Below are 20836 nucleotides of genomic sequence, written 5' to 3'. Positions count from 1 at the left end.
GACTGTAGACAGGGCTTTAAACTAATTGGAGGGGGGGGGGGGGGGGGTGGGATGTGAGGGTAGGTGACATTACGGGGTCTAAAGTTAAGGAGACGGTACAGGTAAGGGTAGAGGCCGAGGATGTCCCAATAATAGAGGGAGTAGGGGGCGTGAGTATGGTTGGTAGAGTTCTGGCAAATAACGTCCAGGTGAAGGCTGGGATGAAAGCGCTTTATCTGAATGCACGAAGCATTAGGAATAAAGTGGATGAGCTGGTGGCGCAGATCGACACAAATGGATATGATCTGGTGGCCATTACAGAGACGTGGCTGCAAGGTGACAGGGACTGGGAGCTGAATGTACAGGGCTATCAAGTGTTTAGGAAGGATAGGCAGGAGGGAAAAGGGGGGGGCGTAGCTCTGCTGATTAAGGATAGCATCAGGGTGGTAGCAAGGGATGATATTGGAGCCAAGGAGCAGAACGTGGAATCGTTGTGGGTAGAGATTAGAACATAGAACATAGAACATAGAACATTACAGCGCAGAACAGGCCCTTCGGCCCACGATGTTGCGCCGACCAGCTTTTTAAAAAAAAACAACACTAACCCACTAATCTAAACCAATCCCATTTCGTCCATAAACCTATCCACAGATCTCTTAAACGCCCCCAAACTAGGCGCATTTACAACCGCAGCCGGCAGGGCATTCCAGTCCCTCACCACCCTCTGGGTAAAGAACCTACCCCTGACATCAGTCCTATAACTACCCCCCCTTAATTTAAAGCCGTGCCCCCTCGTGCTAGCTTTCTCCATCCTAGGAAAAAGGCTATCACTATCCACCCTGTCTAAACCCCTAATCATCTTATATGTTTCAATAAGGTCCCCTCTTAGCCGCCTTCTTTCCAGCGAAAACAACCCCAAATCTCTCAGTCTCTCCTCATAGGATCTCCCCTCCATACCAGGCAACATCCTGGTAAACCTCCTCTGCACCCTCTCCAAAGCCTCTACATCCTTCCTGTAATGTGGGGACCAGAACTGCACACAATACTCCAAGTGCGGCCGCACCAGAGTTGTGTACAGTTGCATCATGACGCTGCGACTCCTAAATTCAATCCCCCTACCAATAAACGCCAAGACACCATATGCCTTCTTAACAGCCTTATCTACTTGATTCCCAACTTTCAGGGATCTATGTACACATACACCTAGATCCCTCTGCTCCTCCACACTATTCAAAGTCCTCCCGTTAGCCCTATACTCAACACATCTGTTATTCCTACCGAAATGAATTACCACACACTTCTCCACATTAAACTCCATCCGCCACCTCGTGGCCCAGCTTTGCAACCTTTCTAAGTCACCCTGCAAACTATGACACCCTTCCTCACAATCTACCACACCTCCGACTTTGGTGTCATCAGCAAACTTACTAATCCACCCAACTATACCCTCATCCAGATCATTAATAAAAATTACAAACAGCAGTGGCCCCAAAACAGATCCCTGAGGCACACCACTCGTAACTGAACTCCATGACGAATATTTACCATCAACCACCACCCTCTGTCTCCTATCTGCTAGCCAATTCCTGATCCAATTACCTAGATCACCCCCAATCCCATACATCTGCAGTTTCTGCAGAAGCCTACCATGGTGAACCTTATCAAACGCCTTACTAAAATCCATATACACCACGTCAACTGCCTTACCCCATCCACCTCTTTGGTCACTTTCTCAAAGAACTCGATAAGGTTAGTAAGGCACGACCTACCCGCTACAAAACCATGCTGACTGTCTCTAATCAATTCATTACTCTCCAAATAACTATAAATCCTGTCTCTAATAATCCTTTCCAAAACCTTACCCACCACAGAAGTAAGACTCACCGGTCTATAATTCCCAGGGAAGTCTCTTCTCCCCTTCTTAAACAATGGGACAACATTTGCTGTCCTCCAATCTTCCGGTACTATACCAGAGACCAACGACGACCTGAAGATCAGAGCCAGAGGCTCCGCAATCACCTCTCTTGCCTCCCAGAGAATCCTAGGGTAAATCCCATCCGGACCAGGGGACTTGTCTATTTTATATTTATATTTTTCTATTTTCTATTTATATTTATATTTATATTTATATTTTATATTTATATTTTTCTATTTAGATTAGGAACAGCAAAGGGAGGAAGATGCTGGTGGGTGTCGTCTATAGGCCCCCAAATAATGATCTGGAGGTGGGGCGGGCTGTTAACGCGCAAATAAGTGCGGCGTGCAGGAATGGGACGGCCGTAGTTATGGGGGATTTCAATCTGCATATTGATTGGTCGACCCATGTTGGACGCGGTGGGCTCGAGGAGGAGTTCTTGGAATGCTGCCGGGATAGTTTCCTTGAACAATGTGTGTTGGAGCCGACAAGAGAGTGAGTTATCTTGGATCTGGTGCTATGTAATGAGGCGGGTAGAATTAGGGACCTTGCGGTGAAGGATCCTCTTGGGGAGAGTGAACATTGTATGGTGGAGTTTCTGGTGCAGATGGAGGAGGAGAAAGTGGGTTCCTGGACACGCGTCCTTTGTTTGAATAGAGGGGAGTACGGTAGGATGAGAGAAGAATTGGCGAATGTGGACTGGGGGAGTGCATTGGAGGGAGGGTCTGCTGAGGAGCAGTGGAGGATCTTTAAGGAGATCTTTCTTGGTGCTCAGCAGAAATTTATTCCGATGGTCAAAAAGGACCGTAGGAGGAGAGGTAATAAGCCGTGGATAACGAAGGAGGTGAAGGAAAGTGTTAAATTAAAAGCGGAGGCGTTTAGAGTAGCTAAGAGTAGTGGGCGAGAAGAGGATTGGGAGAGGTTTAAATGTCAACAAAGATTGACAAAGAAGTTGATAAAGAAGGGCCGGAGAAACTATGAAGCTGGGCTAGCGCTTAATATAAAAAAGGATAGCAAGAGTTTTTATAAATATATAAAAAGGAAGAGGCTGGCTAGGGTGAACGTTGGTCCCTTAGAGGATGAGAAGGGGGACTTAGTGGTAAGGGATGGGGATATGGCTGAGGTCTTGAATAACTTTTTTGTTTCGGTCTTCACGGAGGAGGACGTGAATAATTTGCCGGTTGTTAGAGATGGAAAGGTGGTAGGACTGGAGGGTCTCGATGACATTATTGTTACTAGAGAGGTGGTGCTCGACAGACTGGAGGGGCTGATTGTGGACAAGTCCCCAGGACCGGATGGAATGCATCCGAGGGTCCTGAAAGAAATGGCGGAGGTGATAGTGGATGCCTTGGTGGTTATTTTCCAGACGTCGCTGGATTCCGGGGAAGTGCCGGAAGATTGGAAAACGGCTAATGTTATGCCGTTGTTTAAGAAGGGTGCCAGGCAAAAGGCGGGGAATTATAGGCCTGTTAGTTTAACGTCTGTTGTAGGTAAAATGTTAGAATCCGTTATCAAGGAGGAAATAGCGAGGCATCTTGAGGGGAACTGCTTGATAGAGCAGACGCAGCACGGTTTCATTAAAGGGAAGTCGTGTCTGACAAATTTACTGGAGTTCTATGAGGATGTGTCTAGGGCGGTTGATAGAGGAGAGCCGGTGGATGTGGTCTTTCTTGATTTTCAGAAGGCGTTTGACAAGGTACCTCACAAGAGGTTATTGCAGAAGGTCAGGGGGCATGGAGTTGGGGGTAGGGTGTTAGCGTGGATAGAGGACTGGTTGTCAAATAGGAGGCAGAGAGTGGGGGTCAATGGGTGCTATTCGGATTGGCGGATGGTGACTAGTGGAGTGCCCCAGGGGTCGGTGCTGGGGCCTCAGCTATTTACCATTTATATAGATGATCTGGAGGAGGGAACCGAGTGTAGGGTGTTGAAATTTGCTGATGACACCAAAATTGGTGGAAAGGCAAATTGTGCGGAGGGTGGGGAGAGTCTACAGAAGGATCTAGATAGGCTGGGCGAATGGGCCAGGAAATGGCAAATGGAATTTAATGTTGGCAAGTGCGAGGTGGTCCACTTTGGTAGGAATAATGGTAGGAAGGATTATTACTTGCGTGGAGAAAAACTGCAGCAGGCGACGGTGCATTGGGACCTCGGGGTCCTTGTTCATGAGTCACAAAAACCCAGCTTGCAGGTGCAGCAGGTGGTCAGGAAGGTGAATGGGATGCTGGCCTTCATCGCGAGGGGGATTGAATATAAAAGTAGGGAGGTCTTGCTGTGGCTGTATAGGGCATTGGTGAGGCCGCAGCTGGAGTACTGTGTGCAGTTTTGGGCGCTGTACTTACGCAAGGATATTTTGGCCTTGGAGGGAGTGCAGAGGAGGTTTACTAGGCTGATGCCGGAGTTGAGGGGGTTGAGCTATGAGGAGAGGCTGAATAAATTAGGCTTGTACTCGTTAGAGTTTAGAAGAATGAGGGGAGATCTCATTGAGACGTATAAGATGATGAATGGGATGGATAGGATAGCGGTGGAGAGACTCTTGCCGCTCAGAAAGGATAGTAGGACTAGGGGGCACAGCCTCAAGATAAAGGGGGGGCGGTTTAGAGCGGAGTTGAGGAGGAACTTCTTCACTCAAAGGGTGGTGAATCTCTGGAATTCTCTGCCCATTGAAGTGGTGGAGGCTACCTCGCTAAATATTTTTAAGACGTGGGTTGATGGGTTTTTGATAAGAGAGGGGATTAAGGGTTATGGGGAGAGGGCGGGAATGTGGAACTGAGCCACGACAGATCAGCCATGATCTTATTGAATGGTGGGGCAGGCTCGAAGGGCTAGTTGGCCTGCTCCTGCTCCTATTTCTTATGTTCTTATGTTCTCTTTTTCCCCTATGTACTCTATGAACAGTATGCTGGGGGCAGTTCTCCCATCCTGCCAATTTATTAGTGCAGCAGGCAGGGAGATTTCAGTGGGGCAGGATTAACATGATTTGCACTGGGGGGTCCAGCCTCTCCCAGCACCAAATTCCTGGCACCATCAGCTCTGCACCAAAAATAGACGTGGAGCTGCATTAGGTATGCAGGGTGGGATTTTAATGTAATTTAAATATGATTAGTGAGCCCGGGGGTTGAAGTCTCTGGGATCCCTAGCCTTTACCACCACACCCCCCTACCGCTTCACTCCAGCAGAGTTTAGAGTAGCAGCTCACTTTCGGGGTGCGAGGGGCCTGACCCCACTGGAGTGAAGCCGGGCAGTTGAGAGCCTCCCCCCCACCTCCCCCCAAGAGGGTTGGGTACTGAGTGGGGTGCCCCCTGGACATTGGCACCTTGGCAGTGCCAGCCTGTGCCCATGGCACTGATGTGGGGGTCATAGGACTGGCCAGCAATTGGGAAGCCGGCAGACAGGGATCAATGCGCATGCGCTAATTTCGGCACTGACAGATCAGTGCATGTACAGTGGCCCACTCAGCGCTATGCGGGAATGGGTCCCATGCATGATTTTCAGTGTGACTTATGCTAGCGCGCTCTGCAGTGCACAGAGTGTAGGGGATTCATTTTTAAACACCCAGTGGTAAAAAAAAAGTGGAATTTACTTCAGTTTTCACGCAAATTCAGCTCTTAGCATTTTTGGAGGAGTTGTCTGTATAGCGTGCAAGAAACAAGACTTTTCAGTGTATCCCAGTACACGTATCAACAATAAATCAAGTCATAGAAATTCACCAGTTTCTTTTCATTGACAATCGCACGCAACAGTGGCTGCTTTCGGGAAAAGGAAATTTAATGTTCATGCAATAAAGAATGTCTTGGAGAGCAGCAGAGGAAGCTTTGTAGTCTGCTGTGTGCTCAAAGTAGCAGAAATCTGCTTCAAGTACTGGGAAAAGAAACAGAGCTTTGAAAAAAAGATAACTTCCAGTACTTAATACCGGATAATGGACACACAAACAGTGAAGCGTAGGCTTAGGCCTCCAAATTCTGAGCTTAAATTAAAACTTGTTACCGGCTCCTTCAAATAACATGTAAGGGCAGTGCCAAAGTTGCCTCAAATTGTTAAATCAACTATACTAGCTGAATGATTAGAGGATTATTGATCACAGATGGATCATTCATAAACCACGGCAATTTTCAGCACTGGGCTACAGTTAAATGTGTGAAATGAGATATGGGGTAATAACCACATTCCCAAATGTGGGTCAGTACTTCAGTGGTTATTGGATTCAGTGGACCAGAACATAATCCCTTCACACTAAAAACCCATGATAACGCACAATATCTAATTTATTAATGGACTTTTCTCTCCTTGAATAGAAATGAGGTGTGAACCACTTTAGGTTCATGATAAGGCTCTATTGGTTTGCAGATTGAAGTCTTGGGTAATACGATTGCGAATCTGAATGGCCTGACTTCCACATTCTCCCTCATTTCTTTTGCCATCAATATTTTCAGCATGTATTTAGCTGCCATCACCTTCTATCGTCGTGGGGCATTTGTTAGTATTGATAGCTATGACTGTACAAAAATGGATATATATATATATTCATCATGAGTCCTTCGGTGGAAATAAATGCTGTCGGAGAGTTCTCATTTTGATGTGTTTCTCAGTGCAAAATTCAGCACCTGTGACAAAGGACCCAGTATTCGGGCATCTGAAGTTTTTTTTAATTCATTCGTGGGACCTGGGTGTTGCTGGCTGGACAGCATTTATTGTCCACCCCAAGCTGCCCTTGAACTGAGTAGCTTGCTAGGCCATTTCAGAAGACGGTTGAGAGTCACATTTCTGTGGCTCTGGAGTCACATTTGATTTGATTTGATTTATTATTGTCGCCTGTAGAATCACAGAAACGCTACGGTACAGAAAGAGGCCATTCGGCCCATCGAGTCTGCACCGACCACAATCCCACCCAGGCCCTACCCCCACATCCCTACATATTTACCCACTCACCCCTCTAACCTACGCGTCTCAGGACACAAAGGGCAATTTTAGCATGGCCAATCAACCTAACCCGCACATATTTGGACTGTGGGAGGAAACCAGAACACCCGGAGGAAACCCACGCAGACACAAGGAGAATGTGCAAATGTCACACAGACAGCATTAGTATGCTGTGAAAAATATTGTTTCTCGTGCACTTTATCAGACAAAGCATACTGTCTTAGAGAAGGAAAGGAGAGAGTGTAGAGTGTAGTGTTACAGGGTATAGAGAAAGATCAACTTTCAGCTAGACATGTGGGCCAGGCCAGGTAGGGACAGCAGATTTCTTTCCCTAAAGGACATTGGTGAAGTAAATGGGTTTTTCCAACAAGTGGCAATGGTTTCATGGTCATCAGTAGATTCTTAATTCCAGATTTTTTTTCATTGAATTCAAATTCCATCATGTGCAGTGGCAGGATTTGAACCTGAGTCCCCAGAACATTAGCTGAGTTTCTGGATTAGTAGTCTAGCAATAATACCAGTAGGCCACTGCTGGGCACCGGAACCTCCTGGATGGCATCCTTGGATCCTGCCCCATGCCATGAAGCCATGCATACCCTGCCTCAGTGTTTATAACACTGAGCGTGTTATAAACACATGCGGAACTAGGAGGCCAGTGCAACACTCTGAATACAGGAAGGTGCAATGGGCATACTAAGCAGTTATGTATGAATGGTGCACCGGTTATTATTGGGGGTGGGAGCCTGGGGAGGCTGGGAGCTGATGTTAGGGGGTGAACATGTTTGACATTCAGCCTTGTGATTTCTTCAACATCTATGAAAGGAGCAGCAAGGCGCACACAGCCTGATCACACACATGTTCCCCTGTACTGAACACACCCCCATTGGAAGCAATGAGGGAGAAGGCGATAACCGAGTGGTATTATCTCTTGACTAGTAATCCAGGTTCGAATCCCACCAATGTAAATGGTGGAATTTGAATTCAATTGAAAAAAAAAACTGGAATTAAGAATTTGCTGATGACTATGAAATCATTGTCAATTGTCAAAAAAATCCCACCTGCCTTACCTGGCCTGACCAGGTAATGCTTTTGGGTAAAGGAAAGACAGTGTGGATGCTGGAAAATGAAACAAAAACAGAAAATGCTGTTAAGTTTCAGCAGGTCTGATAACATCTGTGTGGAGAGAATAGACTGACAATGATCCTAATTCAATTGTCACTCAGATCAATGGCAATCGGATGGACATCAAATGCTGGCCCAGCCAGTGGCACCGACATCCCAAGAATGAAAAGTTTAAAGTCTGTTAAAGTTTAAAGTTAAAGTTTAAAGATTATTTATTCGTGCCACAAGTAGGCTTACATTAACGCTGCAATGAAGTAACTGTGAAAATCCCCCTAGTTGTCACTCTCTGCGGCACCTGTTCAGGTACACTGAGGGAGAACTTAGCGTGGCCAATGCACCTAACCAGCGCAGTCTTTCAGGAAATGGGAGCAGCCAGAGAAAACCCACGCAGACACGTGGAGAATGTGCAGACTCCGTACAGACAGTGACCCAAGGCTGAGAATCAAACCCGGGTCCCTGGCGCTCTGAGGCAGCAGTGCTAACCACTGTAGATTTTATGGCGTATCTTAGGCCAGTGTCAACCGCCCATCACACGTAACCAATCAGCCACAGATACGCAGTGAATTAATGCTGTTCTTTTCAAGAGCCACAATAGACTGAGTTGTGTTAAAGTTTCAGTGGTGGGTATGTGCACAGGCGCACATGGATTTATGTTAGGCAAGGATGTCAGGTGTGGTAGTGTGGCCCCCTTTAATGTGCAGTACTTTGAGAGCCATGTGACTGGGCCAGATCCAATAGAGCACAAGCATGCGAACTTGGGCCAATTGACAGCACATTCCTGGGGCTGGGAGGCTTCAGTTGGAATCGGGGCATTGTTGAGAGCAGACCTGTACAGTTGTGCTGTTAAACCTTCAATTGTACATAGTTCTCAGTCAATAAATCCTTTAGTTTGTTTCTAACCACATTGCGTTGACTCGAGTTATTACATTGGGGGTAGGTGGGAACGTGGACTTCGAAACTCAAACAGAAAGGCTTAGTTTTGGTGAATAGTGCAGCAGGCTCAAGGGGTCAAATGGCCTACTTCTGCTCCTAATCTGCATGTTCGTACTTAAACAATGAAGATTCAATTATATTTTTTGTTAGACAGGAGTCACATATTGGTCTGGCCCAAAACTATGTTGATCTGAATATAATTCAGCTGTGGGGTTTCTAGTGACCTGGAAGCTAGTCTTTGGGCTCTATCCGTGAGGGTATCGGTATTACCGAAAGACAACTTTCAAACCAACTTTCAAAAGCTCACCACATATTTGGTGTTAAAGTCCATGGCTCTGAACCTGCACTAATAAATTTACCGTTTGTCTTAGCGGTTTGTCAATATTTCCCTGCTCCAAACTGAGATCTCATGAGTGACGGTCTCACTCTGGAATTCCTTCCCTAAACCACACCATCTCTCTTCCATGAAATCAGGTGTTCAAACCTACACTTCTGACCATATTTGTCACATGTTCTGATCTCTCCTTACATGATTCGAACTCAAGCTCTGTGACTATACACTTGTGAAGCAACTTTGGCTTTTTATTGCATGAGAGTCAGAGGCAGGATTCTTCCGTCAATCTCACCTCAAAGCCAGGGAATCCTGTCCAAAGTCAATGAATCTTTGCATGGGTCCATCCTCCTCACCCAGTACAATTCCTGGCCATAGTGTCAGAGAGGTCCTTAGAACATGGAAACAGGCCCTTCAGCCCAACTTGTTCATGCCGTCCAGTTTTTAACACTAAGCTAGTCCCAATTGCCAGCGTTTGACCCATATTCCTCCGTACCCATCTTACCCATGTAACTATCTAAATGTTTTTTTAAAAGACAAAATTTTACACGACTCTACTACTACCTCTGGCAGCTTGTTCCAGACACTCACCACGCTCTGTGTGAAAGAAATTGCTCCTCTGGACCCTTTTATATCTCTCCCCTCACACCTTAAACCTATGCCCTCTATTTTTTCAGACTCCCTGACCTCTGGGAAAATGTTAACTATTTACCTTATCTATGCTGCTCATTATTTTATAGACCTCTATAAAATCACCCTTGCAGACTCCACACAGACAGTGACCTAAGCCTGGAGCTGTGAGGCAGCAGCGCTAACCACTTTCCAAAAAGCATGAGTGAAGAAGAAAAGATCAGCTGCAAAGCTGAAGGGCAAGAGAGAAAGTGGTAAGTTTGTTTAATAGCATGGGAGCTGAGCGAAGATGACAGCAAAAAAAAACAGACAAAGCTACATCCAGAGAAAAGCAGCAGGGTTGATGCAATGGAACAGAGAGTAAGCTGTACAAGAGCTGTGCAAGACCACAATAGCTCTACAGATTTTCTTATCTAAGAAGGATAAAAATGCATTGAAAGTAGTTCAGAGAAGGTTGAGTAGATTAATACCTGGAGTGTATGGGTTGTCTTATGAGGAACGGCCAGACAGGATATATTTGTATCTGCTGAAGTTTAGAAAAATAAGAGGTGACCTGATTGAAATATATAAGATCCTCAGGGGTCATGGCAAAGTGGTTGTGGAAAGGATGTTTCCTGATGTGAGAAAATCTGGAACTGAGCTTATTGTTTAAAAATAAGGCTTTTAAAGTTTATTTATTAATGTCACAAGTTAGGCTTACATTGACACTGCAATGAAGTTACTGTGAAAATCCCCTAGCCACCACACTCCAGCATCTGTTTGGGTACACTGAGGGAGAATTTAGCATGGCCAATGCATCTAATGGGATGGCATGGTGGCACAGTGGTTAGCACACTCAATGCTAGAGACTTGGGTTCGATTCCTGGCTTGGGTCACTGTCTGTGCGGACTCTGCACATTCTGCCTGTGTCTGTGTGGTTTCAACCGGGTGCTCCGGTTTCCTCACAGTCCGAAAGACTGGTAGGCGCACTGACTATGATAATTCTCCCTTGGTGCACCCGAAGAGATGGTGAACTGTGGCGACTGGGGATTTTCACAACAACTTCATTGCAGTGTTAATATAAGCCTACTTGTGACTAATAAACACGTCTTTTGGACTGTAGGAGGAAGTTGGAACACCCAGAGTAAATCTATGCAGACACGATGAGAATGTGCAGACTTCACTCAGTGACCACACACCCCAGGCATTCTCTCTTCCACCTTCTTCTGTCGGGAAACAGATACAGAAGTCTGAGTCACGTACCAGCCGACTCAAGAACAGTTTCTCCCCTGTTGCTGTCAGACTTTTGAATGGACCTACCTTGCATTAAGTTGATTTTTCTCTACACCCTAGCTATGACTGTATTACTATATCCTGTACTTTCCCCTTTTCTTCTCTATGAATGGTATGCTTTGTCTGCGCACAAGAAACAACACTTTTCACTGTATGTTAATATACAATACCAAAGGTAGGGGAGTCTAAAACTAGCGGGCGTGTATTTATGTGAGAGGGAAGAGATACAAAAGGGTCCAGAGGGGCAATTTTTTCACTCAGAGGTTGGTGAGAGTGTCTGGAATAAGGTGCCAGAGGTAGTAGTAGAGGCAGGTACAATTTTGTCTTTTAAAAAGCGTTTGGACAGTTACAGGGGTAAGATGGGTATAGAGGGATATGGGCCAAATCAGGCAATTGGGACTAGCTTAGGGGTGTTAAAAAAGAGGGCGGCATGGACAAGTTGGGCTGAAAAGGCTGTTGCCATGCTGTAAACCTCTATGACTATGACATGTGTCAATAAGAGATCAAATCAAAAAAGCAAATTACTGTGGATGATGGAATCTGAATCTGAAAGAGAAAATGCTGGAAAATCTCAACAGGTCTGGCAGCATAGAACATAGAACAGTACAGCACAGCACAGGCCCTTCGGCCCTTGATGTTGTGGCGAGCTATGTCCAAACCCAAGATCAAGCTATCCCACTCCCTATCATTCTGGTGTGCTCCATGTGCCTATCTAATTGAGCCTGGATCCCTGGTGCTGTGAGGCAGCGGTGCTAACCACTGTGCCACCTTGCTGCCCTGAGACAGAGACAAAGAGATGCTTTACCTCTCAGAGTGTCATGAGTCTTTGGAACTCTTTTCCTGAAAAAGCGATGGGAGCAGAGTCTTTGAATATTTAGATTCTTGAGGGGTGAATGTTTATGGGGGATGGTTGGAACGTTGACTTGCGGCTACAATCAGATTAGCCACAACCCTGTTGAATTGTGGAGCAGGCCCAAGAGGCTGAGAGGCCTACTCCTGCTCCTAATTTGTATGTTGTGCTCATGCGTAGCTTGTGGAAAGTCCAATCACGGGGAAATGATGTGTAGCACACAAAAAAAATGAGTTACCAGAGTCAGAGCAGCAGAAGAATGAGTAGGAAAAGAAATCAAATATCTATACCCTGGAAGATGATGATAAGTTTGAGGACACGATAAACACAGGAACAATACAACCGCATGAAATACTTTGATGCGACAGTTCCCAGGGAAAGTAAATTCACACAATTTCAGATTAGACAGAGCAAGAAAAAAGCCCCCCCACCCCACCAGAAATCTGAAGGTTAAACTTGATATCAGGGAGAAAATATGACCTAACTCAAATTGTACCAGAAGACCTTTAATGAAATTTGAAAGAAAATAGTGACTGAGGGAAAGATTTTCTGAAACCTTAGCAATCTTATAATAATAGCAGACAGATAAACTGAGATTTGACAGCTAGTGCTAAGGCACAGCTGATGGTAAATGCTAAGCTTCCCAGATCCCAAAGAGAAATTTGAGACAACTGCCATAATGGTGTTTTTTTATCCATTAAAATAAAAGCAAATTACCGCGGATGCTGGAATCTGAATCCCAAAGAGAAAATGCTGGAAAATCTCAACAGGTCTGGCAGCACAGAAACATAGAACAGTACAGCACAGTACAGGCCCTTCAGCCCTCGATGTTGTGCCGAGCTTTGTCCGAACCCAAGATCAAGCTATCCCACTCCCTATCATTCTGGTGTGCTCCATGTGCCTATCCAATAACCGCTTGAAAGTTCCTAAAGTGTCCGACTCCACTGTCATTCCACACCCCAACCACTGTCTGAGTAAAGAATCTACCACGGACATCCCTCCTCTATCTCCCACCATGAACCTTAAAATTATGCCCCCGAGTAACAGCATCTGTAAGGAAAGAAAAGAGTTTCGAGTCCAGATGGTCCTTTGTCTTTGACTATCTAGCTGATCTATGCTGCTCATTATTTTATAGACCTCTATAAGATCATCCTGCAGACTCGCACAGACAGTGACCCAAGCTGGGAATGGAACCCCAGGCCCCTGGCACTGTGAGGCACCAGTCCTGACCACTTTTAGCTTTCTAAAAGTCACTAGTGAAGAAGAAAAGGTCAGCGAAGGACAAAAGAGAAAGAGTAATTGTGTTTAATAGCTGGGAGCTGAGTGAAGATAACAGCGAAAAAAACAACAGACAAGAGCTACACCAAGAGAAAAGCAGCAGGGTTGATGCAGTGGAACAGTGATAAAAGAGTAAGCGATGTACGAGGGAGCAAGACCACAATAGCTCTGCAGATATTCTTATCTAAAGAAGGATATAAATGCATTTGACAAAGGGTCATCTGGACTCGAAATGTCAGCTGTTCTCTCTCCTTACAGACGCTGCCAAACCTGCTGAGATTTTCCAGCATTTTCTAACTTTTGGTTATTGTCATCACAGTGATGAGAGGTCCTGAAATCCGGAAATGACATCCCGATGATGTGTGATGATTTTATAGTAAAATAATCATTTACTAAAAGAATCGATAAAAAAGAAAACAAAATTACATTTCAATGGCTTAGAACCATGAAACCATGGAAGATTTATGGCACGGAAGGAGGTCATTTGGCCCATCTTAGAACAAAGAACAAAGAAAATTACAGCACAGGAACAGGCCCTGCAAGCCTGCACCAACCATGCTGCCCGGCTTAACTACAACCCTCTACCCTTCCAGGGATCGTATCCCTCCATTCCCATCCTATTCATGTATTTGCCCAGACGCCCCTTAAAATTCACTATTGTACCTTCTCCCACTACCTCCCCCGGCAGCGAGTTCCAGACACCCACCACCCTCTGTGTAAAAAACTTGCCTTGTACGTCCCTTCTAAACCTTGCCCCTTGCACTCTAAACCAATGTCCCCTAGTAATTGACTCTTCCACCCTGGGGAAAATCTTCTGACTACCCACTCTGTCCATGCCTCTCATAATCTTGTGGACTTCTATCAGGTTTCCCTTCAACCTCTGTTGTTCCAGTGAGAGCAAACCAAGTTTCACCGACCCTTCCTCATGGCTAATGACCTCCATACCAGGCAATAACCTGGAAAATCTTTTCTGTACCCTCTCCAAAGCTTTCACATCTTTCTGGTAGTGTGGCGACCAGAATTGAACACTATATTCCAAGTGCGATCTAACCAAGGTTCTTATCCATGCCAGCCCAAGAATACAGTAAGAAGTCTGACAACACCAGGTTAAAGTCCAACCAATTTATTTGATACTAAACTCACAAGCTTTCGGGGTTTGCCCCTTCATTAGGTGAATGGAGAGTTCTGGCCTCAGACAGAGCATATAGCAACTGGTTGGACTTTAACCTGGTGTTGTGAGACTTCTTACCGTGTTTACCCCAGTCCAATGCCGGCATCTCCACATCATGACTACTATCGACAGCCCAAGAATACCCAGGTGCCCTTTCCAATCCTCCCTTCCAGGAACTGGCCCATAGCCCTGCAGCTTAGCTCACCTGAGGTGCAGATCCAGTTTTTCACAGTAAACAATACTTTAAACAGTTTCAAAATTGCTTTATTTAAACTGCCCGGAGAGCCAACTTTCCTCTTCTGTTCACCGGTTATCTTGATAGAATTTACAATCTGAAGAATTCCCAGGAATTTTTACCACAGGGTGCCCTGTTTCTCTTGCGGTGCCCTCTGAGGCTGACAGCGGGAGCTAGTGGCACAGTGGTTAGCACTGCTGTCCAACAGAGTCAGGGAAACCAGGTTCGATTCCTGGCTTGGGTCACTGTCTGTGAGGAGTCCGCACATTCTTTCTGTGTCTGCGTGGGTTTCCTCTGGGTGCTCCAGTTTCCTCCCACAGTCCGACAGACGTGCTGGTTAGGTGCATTGGCCATGCTAAATTCTCCCTCAGTGCACCTAAAACAGGTGCCAGAGTATGGCAACTAGGGGATTTTCATAGTAACTTCATTGCAGTGTTAATGTAAGCCTGCATGTGCCACGAATAATAAACTTTTAAATTTAAACTTAGCTGGTTTTGCAGGTCTGGCCTTGTTCACACTGTTTTCTAGAAGTTCTGACCAGAGATCTAATCAACTACACTCTTGCTATCACCAACCCCCCCCCCACCCCAAACAGGATTTGGTATTTCCTGTAATGCATTTTTTCCCTTTGATCTCTTTACTGTCTCATCAAGTCTCTTTAGAAATGGATTCTTCCCAGATTTGCTTCCATTTCTCTCTTCACTTTACTCACTTACACCTTGCCTGGAGCCCCTTTGAACGAAGGCAACGCACTTCAGAACCACTCCTGTTATTGCCTTCCGCAGAATTATGGCTGAAGTTCCACCTGGTTCATTAGCACATCAAACCATTTTTTGGTTTTTGCCCCCTGCAGTCGCCGTGTCTCTTCCTCCGTTTACCATACCTGCAACGTCCAATCGCCTGCCTGCCAGCACACAAGAAAGATGACGGTCACATCACCAAAATAAACATTTAACAACGTCTTGTTTTCTTGACACCAGAGGCAATCTATGTCAGAGGGACACGCTGAGAAAAAGATGATAAATGTATGTACCACATCACTGAGACACATCGGGTAGAATTTTATGAGGTTTTTTTCGAAGTGTTCAGATAGTCTGAAGATGGGAGAGTTCTGGATCCGTTTTCTCATGAGTTTCTCACGCTCAATTGGATACACTCTCTGAAATTTTGGACTAGTCTGCTTCTGGCTAATGAGGCTGCGGGTGGGGTCTAACTTAGGAGACAGTCTGTAGAGAATCTCTCCTGGCGAGGTCATAAAGGAAAATGAGACCATAAGACATAGGAACAGAATTAGGCCACTCGGCCCATCGAGTCCACTCCACCATTCAATCATAGCTGATATTTTTCTCATCACCATTCTCCTGCCTTTTCCCCATAACCCCTGACCCCCTTATTAATCAAGAACCTGTCTATCTCTGTCTTAAAGACACTCAATGACCTGGCCTCCACAGCCCTCTGCGGCAAAAAGTTCCAGACTTCTTACAGTGTTTACCCCAGTCCAATGCTGGCATCTCTACACCATTCCTTGAGCACAGCATAAGTGAATGGGGTCAGCAGTGTTGAACAAGCATGTAGACACTGTATTGGTATTGGACATGTGTGCCCTGTAAGGTCTTCGCAAAGGTGAAGGGATCCTTCGCTGTGCATGCGGAAAATTTGCTCAGAACAGCAATTTGCTCAACCTACTTGGCCAGTTCATGCTGTGCAGAACCAGTCATGGGTAAGATGCAATGTAAAGGAACATCACTTGTGTGACTTGGGCAGGCTGCACATGAGTGGACACAATGAACCATGAAGATGAGATCTATCGCACACATGACCAGGCAGCTTGTTACTTTTACACAAGTCCTGCAAGCAGTTTTGTAACTGGCTTTCGAGTGTGGCTGTGTGGCCATTCTCAGTGGCAGGACCAAGGGCAGACCGGATAAGAATAAATTGTTTCCCCTAGTTGAAGACTCCAGAAGCAGTGGATATAATCTCAAAATTAGGAACAAGCCGTTGAAGAGAGGTGTCAGAAGACACGCAGAGAGCCCAATTTTATCATTGCCTCTCGCTGTTTTCGGGCGCGGAAACATGGTAAAGTCGGGCGTGAGGCCATTAACGCGACCCGCGCCCGCGTCCGCACAGATGCCCATTTTACCAAGGTCCAAAAATGGCAGCGATCAGATTTGCACCTGAAACGGGTACAACGGCAATTTAAATGCTTTTGGGAGGCCAGATCATTCTCTGGCGAGGAGGGAGGGGTGCGGAAGAAGGGGAGCCCGATCATTTTCTGATTGGGAGGCGGTGGGAGGGAGGGAGGGAGGAGGAGAAGTTGGGTCAGATGTATCCCTGGTGGGAGGGGAGGGAGGGCAAATCGTTGCCTGGTTGGGGTGGCGACGGGGAGGGGGGGGGGGGTGTAAGTAGGGCCAGGTCGCTCTCTCCTTGGTTGGGGTGGGGGGGGTTGGAATTTGTTTTGGGAGGGGGGCGGTGGAGGAGGGAGGCCCCATCGTTCTCTGGTTTGGGGGAGAAGGAGAGGAGGGAGGCGGGTAAGATGCATCTCTGGTGGCAGGGGTGTGGGGTGGGGGACGCCAGATAGATCTTTGGTGGGGGCAGTGGGGGTGGGTGGGGGGGGGGGGTCCGCTGCCAGTCTGCCGGCAATCGGTTGGTGGGGGGGGGGGGGGGGGGGGGGAGGAGGGCTGAGGGTCGCGATTGGCCCGGGTAGTGGTGGGGGGAGGTGGGCGGATAAGGGGGAGAGTTATGTTGTAGGGGTCGGGGTGATGTCTGTGGGGGCCATCGCTCCTGCTTTTTGTTCCCAAACCGCTTTACCCGCTTTTTGCAGCCTGGGACCAAAGTAGCAGCGGCGTGATTTTTAAAACTCTTTCCTAACTGCGCATGCGCTACTCAGAGCTCCGAATATTTCGGGCGCGATAAGCCCCATCCGCAGCACGATTCAGACCCGCAATTGTTTTTTCAGAAAAGTGCGTACGGGGGCACCTGAAAGCAAATTTCCAAGTGGGTTCTGAATTGCGCCCAGATTCAGCGCTTAGAATGAAAATGGTAAAATCTCGGCCAGAGAGCGGTGGAGTTTTGGAACTCTCTCCCTCAAATGCCAGTGGACGCTGGTTTAATTGTTAGGTTTAAGTCTGAGACAGAAATTTTTCTTATTGAGCCTAGGAAGTTAGGCCACAGATCAGCCATGATCTTAATGAATGACAGAGGGGCTAATCCTGTTCCTATTTAGAACAAAGAGCAAAGAACAACACAGCACGGGAAACAGGCCCTTCGGCCCAACGAGCCCGCGCCGCCATTTCAACATTCTGAGTCCCCTCTCCACCCATGACCCTTGTCTACGCTTATGGCACTCCACATTGGAAACCAGATTAGGGGGAGACTAATTTAGGGACAATTTGTTACACCAATCAGCCTAAGAGCACATCTTTGGGGTGTGGGAGGAAACAGGAGCACCCGGAGAAAACCCACGCAAGGACGGGGAGAACGCGCAAACTCCCACAGACACTGGCCCAAATCCATGTATCTGCACAGCAAACAGTGATAGTCACTGAGCTGTCGTGTTGCCCAGCGTCTGATCCAGTTTAAGCTCACACTAACGATGTGAAGCACTAGGCTACTCTCGAAACATCCAAGAGCAGCCCTCCTACGACCCATGGCGTGTATTCATTCATGGGACATGGGCGTCACTGGCTGGCTAGCATTTATTGCCCATTCCTAGTTGACCAAATTGAGGGTCAACCACATTGCTGTGGTTCAGGGGTCACATCTAGGCCAGACCAGATAAGGACAGCAGATTTCCTTCCTTAAAAGGGCGTTAGTGAACCAAATGGGTTTTTCCGACAGTCAATAATTGTTTCATAACCATTAGTAGATTCTAAATTCCAGGTTTTTTTTTTATTGAATTCAAATTCCACCACGTGCGGTGGCGGGATTCGAACCCGGGTACCCAGAACATTAGCTGAGTTTCTGGAATAACTGTCTAGTGATAATACCACAATGCCATTACCTCCCCTGTTCCCGTGATCAATGGATATGAGTTTGAACCCCTCATTACTGTATTTTGACCAAACCTTTGATACAACAAACTACTGAACAGCACCAGGTAAATAATTGCCTCCTTTTAGCTTCTCAAAGGGAAACAAATGCCAATGTGTTTGCACATTTTTTTAAAACTGAAGCCTGACATTTGACTGATCAGTCCTGTGAGTGTCAACCATATGATTCAGCTGCTTTCACTCGCGCATCTGAAGGTGTGGCGTAACATTAATTCTGTACTCAAGTCTCTCGACTCAAAGAAAGAACAAAGAAGATTACAACGCAGGCACAGGCCCTTCAGCCCTCCGAACATGCAGCCCGACTGAACTAAAACCCCCTCCTCTTCCCGGGACCACATCCCTCTATTCATGTATTTGTCAAGACACCCCTTAAAAGTCACTATCGTATCTGCTTCCACTAACTTCTCCAGCAGCAAGCTCCAAGCACCCACCATCCTTTGTGTAAAAAACATGCCTCGTACATCTCCTTTAAACCTTACCCCTCACACCTTAAACCTGTACCCCCTAGTAATTGGCTCTTCCACCCTGGGAAAAAGCTTCTGACTATCCACTCTGTCCATCCCCCTCATAATCTTGTAGACTTCTATCAGGTCGTCTCTGTCGCTCCAGTGCGAACAAACCTCTCCTCATAGCTAAATATCAGCTCGAAGGGGGTGCCAGAACTTATCCCTCAGTGAACATTATTAGAGAGAAACATATTTCTGGTCATTAGCACATTGCTATTGTGGAATATGCTGCAAATAGATTAGTTGCCATGTTTCCTATCTTACAACAGTGGCTACAAGTGCTTAATAGGCTTGTACTTTGGGATACTGTAATAAGTCTGCAGAGGCCGAAATTCCTTCGCCAAGATCCCTTTATTTACAAACTCTAACAGCAATACACAGAGTCTATGTCCGGGGTATCTGAGGAACTGACACTCCCGGTTAAATACAAGGGAAGGACTCCCTGATTGGCCCATCAATTGGATCCTTAATCAATTCATACACCAATAGGCCAACCTCAGCAGCCTGATTGAAGTCATTACAAACCATAAGACCATAAGACACTGGAGCAGAATTAGGCCACTCGGCCCATTGAGTCTGTTCTACCATTCAATCGTGGCTGATATTGTTCTCATCCCCATAACCCTTGATTAATCAAGAATCTACCTGTCTCTATCTTAAAGACACTCAATGACCTGGCCTCCACAGCCCTCTGTGGCAAAGAGTTCCATAGATTCACCACCCTCTGGCTGAAGAAATTCCTGCTCACCTCTATTTTAAAGGATTATCCCTTTAGCCTGAGGTTGTCCCTTCTGGTTCTAGTTTCCCTATTAGAGAAAACATCCTCTCCAGATCCATTCTATCCAGGCCCCACAGTATCCTGTAAGCTTCAACAAGATCCCCCCTCATCCTTCAAACTCCAACGCATACAGACCCGGAGTCCTCAACCATTCCTCATACGACAGCTCTTCATTTCAGGGATCGTTCTTGTCAATCTCCTCTGGACCCTTTCCAAGGTCAGCACATCCTTCCTTAGATACGGGGCCCAAAACTGCTCACAATACTCCAAATGGGGACTGACCAGATACAGGAGATTGTGACCTATTGGCCCAGATGTGTGGGTTAGATTGATTGGCCATGCTAAATTGTCCCTCAGTGTCAGAGGGACCAGCAGGGTAGACATATGGATTTGTGGGATTAGGACCAAGGCGGGGTTGTTGTGGGTGAAAATTCGATGGGCTGAATGGCCTTCCTCTGCACTGTAGGGATTCCGTATCGACCTGGTGGAAACATTGGGCGGAATTCCACGGCAATTCCCCGCAAGGGGGATTTTCAGTCCCGTGGAATTTTAACGGCTTGCGTATTCCGTAGCTCTGCCCATATCGTGGCACCACAACTCTCCGCCCCTTGTCAGGGATAGTCTACTTTCCTGATGTCCCTTAGAAAGGCGAATTCCCCGGCTTTCTGAGACAGAAATGATCATCATAATGATATGTTCATAGGAGTCTAAATAATATTAATGGTAAATCTTGATTGTAAGTCATTCAGATCAACATCCTGGGGTTAGCATCGACAAGAAACTGAACTGGACTAGCCACCTTCTCTCATGGGGAAGCAAAAGACCGGTGGTATTATCGCTAGACTCTTAATCCAGAAACCCAGCTAATGT

Source organism: Carcharhinus amblyrhynchos, chromosome 11 (assembly GCF_965287045.1).
Source record: "Carcharhinus amblyrhynchos chromosome 11, sCarAmb.v2.hapA, whole genome shotgun sequence".
NCBI lineage: Eukaryota > Metazoa > Chordata > Chondrichthyes > Carcharhiniformes > Carcharhinidae > Carcharhinus > Carcharhinus amblyrhynchos.
This window is presented reverse-complemented; position numbering follows the sequence as displayed.